This window comes from Bombina bombina, chromosome 2 (assembly GCF_027579735.1).
Source record: "Bombina bombina isolate aBomBom1 chromosome 2, aBomBom1.pri, whole genome shotgun sequence".
Classification (NCBI taxonomy): Eukaryota; Metazoa; Chordata; class Amphibia; order Anura; family Bombinatoridae; genus Bombina; species Bombina bombina.
In genome coordinates this window covers 700,701,415-700,707,688 of record NC_069500.1, presented here as the reverse complement: position 1 = coordinate 700,707,688, position 6,274 = coordinate 700,701,415, and the positions used below count along the sequence as shown (strand labels likewise).

The following is a 6,274-nucleotide window of genomic DNA, read 5'->3' as shown; positions in this document are numbered from 1 at the left end:
CAGAGCAAGAAAACGTCCCGCTAAATAAGTATCACCTGTCTGCGTGTGGCGAGTGCTATGGGAGTTATCAGATGATCTGCAGTGGAGACTGCTCCATAGCACTCAACTAGCAGTTAGCGTTGTCTAATGTCTAGCATAACAATCAGCTACGCGTGCACGCGACCTCTCCCTAGAACCTTCCGATAACAATGGGACAAATAGAACGTTGTGCTCGCGCTAGACTTAGAACGCCCCGACTGACCAGTGTTCCTTAGTACTAGTGGTGGGCGGGGCTCTCAGCACTGGGACTCCAGCCTCTCTATTCATAGTGAATGGGAGGTGTGGAGATGTGTGTTATTACACACTTCCTGTTATATATTTATTACAGCGGTTTCAGTTTCCGGCAGCCGATCGGGACTTATTCCCCTCCCTCTCCTTTCTGTCTGTATGCTTCTGTCCCCCGAGCCAATGTGAGATCATCGGCTGGTCTAAGAGGGGGTATTGTCTAGGTTATTATACCCCTCCCCACTGACATACAACTAGAGGGATACAGGCGGATGGGGGAGATAAATCCCCAAAAAGGAGGAGGAGAAAGGACATTTAAAACATCGGAGAAAAAGAAAAGGCTGATTACCCTCCCACCTCCATCTAGTGGGAGGAGAATACAATAACACAATAAGTTATTATATACTTGGTATATAACATTACCTTGCACGTATCCTAAGGCTTCCTATTGGCATTCCTATGGCGATCCACCTGCAGGTAGGTACATATGAATGCCCGATAACATTATGTTATATAAAAGGTCATAATACTTTCTGCTGGAAACCGCGGATATGGTAATACACTTTCAGGTCTGGATATATATTGATCGGTAAGGTCTGGAGCTGCAGCTTCTCTTATTACATGATGACCTATTTTAAGCATCCTATATTTGAGTGAGCATGTGAGTCTTATAGGATGATGTTGTAAGCATCTTAAGCGGTGCATTTTTAGCAAGCTAAGAGTTGCCTTTGGCTAATATAACATGCAGCAGGAATCCCACTATTTATATAAATACTAATTTCTTATTAGAGTGCAAGTTCCTAGGAACAGTAGTGCAGTTATATATGGTTGTAACTATAAATGTGTGTGTATATTATATTATATATATATATATATATATATATATATATATAAAATCATACTCTATTACACCTTAATAATAATGTAAGGATGGTATTTTCTGTATGCTGCTAATGTGCATGCAGCACTTTGCATAATTACCCCACTCTCTCCCTCTCTCTTTCTCTAGTGCCTGAATGTAATTTGCTATGTAAGGGAGACAAAAGAAAATAAATACAAAATATTGTCTGGCAGCAATTTATCCAAAGGCATGAGATTTGCTCAGAGCCTTTTAACTTCTCAGTCTGGCTGTTTAAACCTCAGACAGTGATGCCAGTTGGCATTCCATAAAGTCTTTTACCTCTCAAATTATATCTCTCTCTTAAACGTCACATTGTCAATGTTTCAGTGTATTCTTAAGTGACAGATGATTAGTTATTGTGCAAAGATCAACAGTATATGTTTGCTCAAATCTGAGTTGGTGTATATGATGCATCTGAAAAGTAACATGAGTTCACACCTTTATGAGAAAGGACAGCAGATCACATTTAAAATATGATGTGACTTTACTCAGTTTCTTGTGAATTCAGAGGAAGCTGGTTATGTGATATGATACTGATCCTCTCTCATAGCTATTTTGCAAAAATAGTATTACACTGCTTTAAGACAATTTAATGTAAATCTTTTATTGATTGCATTGTACATTTAACTCTTTTGCTGAAATAATGTAAATAATTGTGGACTGAAAATTGTGTTATATAAAGAAAAGTATTGCATGCTTGCTAAAACTTAATGAGATGTTAGGCTGATTTTTCTTTGGTTGAATCCAGTTGATATTTTGCCTTTGGAAAGTGCTACATTTGTAATTTTAAACAGAAGTCTACATTATCAAGGGAATTCTTAAAAATGCAAGGGGAGGACCGTCAGTGACTAGTTAATTACATTATAAATACTTATGATCCAATGTGGTCAAGATACACAGGTTGTGTTATGTGAATGTAGGACAGTCCCAATGGACACTTTGCTCTCATGGATTTACCAAGCCCTCTTGTGACAGAATGTATCAAAAGACAAGCTATTCACATCCCAGCAATCCATAATGAATTGACAGCTTTTCTCCTTCCATGTGTGTTCTGATGATTGTTTATTTCAGTGATTTTTAACCTTTTTTTTGCCGTGGCACACTTTTTTACATTAAAAAATCCTGTGGCACACCACCATCCCAAAATTTAAAAAAAATCACACATTGTAGCCTAATACAGCATATATATATATATATATATATATATATATATATATATATATATATATATATATACACATACACACACATACTGTATGTATTGTGCTGTTATGCCCATGCCTCCTACAAACTACCCCTGCACTGGGAGTAAAAAACAAGCAAAGTTTAAAAAATATGTCACACTGTTGTCAGTCTGCCGTGGCACACCTGAGGATCTCTTACGGCACACTGGTTGAAAAACACTGGTTTATTTTAGGGGTGCAGATCAATATAAAGCATGATTTAAAGTATTCTGAATATCTTTCACTGTAAAGCACTGGTTTTATGCAGTTCAATAACATGTTATACATTTTAGTAACTTCTTATAACTCTATTTTATGCATGACTAGACTGTTATTTTAGCATGGCATAAGCTTTCCTTTGGGTTTATTTTTGTACATAATGTTAGCCTTTTTTTTTGCCTCCCTTTGTTATAACACCGAACATTTCGCTACTTGGCATAATGGTCCCCATGAAGAATATTATTATACTTATTATTATTAGTCTTATTATTATACTTTATTTATGAAGCGCCAACATATTCCGCAGCGCTGTCCATGGATACAATTCATGTAAATAAAACAATACAAAACTTGTAAGAGATAGGACAACATTTACAAACACATACAGGAGGGATTGAGGGCCCTATTCCCGTCTAAACTTACAATCTAGAAGGGTAGGAGGTTGAGAAACAGGAGGTGAGGACTGCAAGATTGAGAAAGATGTTAATACAGAGTTAGATGAGGGAAATGTTAGGTAAGTGAAATTAATTTATTATTGAGATGGGTGGTAGGCTTCCCTGAACAGAAAAGTCTTCAGGGAACATTTAAAGGAAGACAGATTAGGGCAAAGCCAGACAGCACGAGGGAGAGTATTCCATAGGGTAGGTGCTGCACGACAGAAGTCCTGCAGTCTAGCATGAGAGGAGGTGATAGTTGCGGATGCAAGGAGCAGGTCATTGTTGGATCTTAGTGGACGGGCTGGAGTATACTTGTGTATTAGAGGATAGGTAGAGGGGAGCGGTGTTGGTGAGCGCTTTGTATGCATGGGTGAGAATTTTGAATTTAATTCTGCTGTGAATGGGGAACCAATGAAGGGACTCGCAGAGAGGTGCAGCAGATACAGAGCGACGGGAAAGGTGGATCAGCCTGGCAGAGGCATTTAGGATGGATTGAAGGGGGGAGAGGCGGGAAAGAGGAAGGCCAGCGAGTAGGTTATTGCAGTAGCCAAGTCGGGAGATAACAAGGGAGTGGATTATTTGCTTTGTGGTGTCAGCGTGTTTAATAATCAAGCCAAATTTTAAAAAAAATATTTTCAAAATCAAAAACATTCAATTATTTTTATTTATTGCCATGGTAACACAAATTCCAATTCAACCATAACAGACAAATATTTGTTAATATTTGTTTTCTGCAAATGTGAAAACTTAAATGGACAACTATAGATTAACCTCTAGTCTAGGATACCAATAACATGCAAAGTAACACAAATATCAGTGGCCTGCACCCATGTTGGTAGTTTGACCCCAAGACCCTGTGCCTTTTTGCTTTTCTTCCACATGTGCTGCCATTATCTGATTTAATCTGTTAAAGGGACAGCCTAGTCAAAATTACAACTGCATGCCCTATCTGAATCATGAAAGTTTCAACAACTTTCCAATTTACTTTTGTCATCAAATTTGCTTTGTTCTCATGGAATTCTTTCTTAAAAGGTCAATCATATGCTAATTTCTAAACCCTTGAAGGCCACCTTTTTATCTTTTAACAGTTTTTTTTTTTTTTTTTTTTTTACAGCTAGACAGCGCTAGTTCATATGTGCCATATAGATAACATTGTGCTCACACCTGACGTCATAAGCCTCGTTTCACCAAATAAGTAAAACTCCCGTCCCTCAAACCCCTCATCCAATCCTTGGCAGGAGAGCCAAGCTCCTATTGTTGTGCTACACACCTTAAGGGCTGTGAGTGTGAAATTAAAGTATTTGTTTTTGCTTGTATAAGAGCAATTTTAACAAGGTAAAAGAAATATAGAATACAGTGCCAAAAAAGCGTACACACAAGCTCACTAAGGAACTATTTACCTAACTCAATCGTTAATAACAGGCATAGAAGGTGTGTTAAAGGAGCTCTTGGGAATTCTAAAGTGTGTAAACAAGAGATTAATACATAGTTAAGTATGGATTTAGTACATATTTAATATAGGACATAGGTTAAAAACAAAATATAAAATCAGAAGCAATTTTACATAAAAAAAAGTGATCACTTGGTATTGGTAGGTCACCCAGATAGGGTGTGTGTACATATGACTGAGTAGCAAAAATGCTAAATAGTACTGATATAGAAAAAAATAAATTATATATATATATATATATATATATATATATATATATATATATATATATATATATATATATATATAGTAAATATTTGCATAGGCAATAAGCACATCTAGGCAAGATTCCCCGCTTGCTTTTCCCCCAGAAATACCTCATATACAATGTTACCAATGCACAAGAGAATTCTGGGTAAGATATGCAAATTCTCAGTTTTTTTTTTTTTGCTTCAAAATACTGTTTTAACACAGCGATCCTTTTAACAGGATTATTGCTGCAATATTTACATTGATTTAATTTTGAGACATGGAGGATTTTAATTTCAGTTTTTTTTTATCTCCCCCATAATTTTAATGAATTTTGGTTTTATATATATATATATATTTTTTTTTCCATATATGTGTCTAGAATGGGGATAAAAAATAGTCCATGTGTGTCCAATATGGGGAAAATTAATCCCAATGTGGGGTTCCAATGAGGAGTATGGTGTCCGGGATTAGGAAACGAGTGTGCCAATAAAAACAAAAAGTTATTGTGTCCAGGGATGGAAAAGTTCCAGAGGTGTAGTGGGTGTCCAAAATAAATGGGTATTGTATCCTTGTGAAACCTGTAAAGGAAATAAAAAAAAAAAAAGTGCCACAAAACTGGGTGACAGGTAGGGCCCTATATGGTAATAGGCGTACCTGATGCTCATACTGGAAACTCGGGCTGGTATGTCAAGCAAATCGTTGATGCATTTTGGCCTTTAATAATGCCGTTCTCAAGACTATACCGGCTTCATGGGGTTACTAAATATTTATAGGGCTATTGGCCTATCAAAAGGGGGGAGCGTGATTAAAAAAAAAATGCCAAAAAAATGTTGCGATACGGAAGTGGTACCGGCTATGTAACTTCCGTTTTTTTAGTGTTAGAAGGTGTTTTGTCATTTCCGGTCGCCGCGATTATTAATTGCATCACTTCCGGTGATTGTTAGAGTGACAAGATGGGCCGCTTATTCGCCATTTTTCTTTTGGGCACTTAAGTGTGAATAATTACTAACATAGTTACTTAAATACCACAAATGGAATGACCAATTTTTAACGATATATTAGAGCATATAGAACATTGGCATCGTAACGTGTATGAGAAATCCACTATTAGTCCTTTGTTTAGGAGACCATTAATATTTTAAGGTCAGATTCTGAGGAATAATGTAAAGTATATCAGTGATAAAAGCTATATGATGATGTCTAAAAAAATAACTAGATATTTATAAAAAAATGTGTGATTGTGTTAGAACACAGACATATATCCAAGAAACTTTATATTAAAAAAAAAAAATGAATTGTAGATGCATGGTTAAAAAAGCTGCATAGTAAAAATACTGCCTGAGTTTCCTATATTGGAATTTACCATAAAAGTACGCTATACTGTTGATACAATTGATACAGCATGTACCGTTAGAGTGTGCAGAGAACATATGAGTATACAGAATATACGAAAATTACAGAAAATACAATAAGTGTACAGAGTATATAAAATAAATATATCTATGTACTTATTTAGGCGGTTATAAGTCTATCAGAAAATGCACTCATT

The 6,274-nt window shown here is 36.1% G+C and overlaps 1 protein-coding gene across 2 annotated transcripts in view; it reads left to right on the top strand.

Annotated features, from left to right (window-relative positions):
• The first annotated feature begins 381 nt into the window (after window positions 1–381).
• KIAA1958 (KIAA1958 ortholog) overlaps window positions 382–6,274 on the top strand; it is a 352,343-nt gene continuing 346,450 nt past the window's right edge. For both annotated transcript variants that reach the window (XM_053702682.1, XM_053702683.1), the window contains exon 1: window positions 382–741. The gene's annotated coding sequence lies outside the window, so the exon portion shown is untranslated. The remainder of the gene's footprint in view (window positions 742–6,274) is intronic.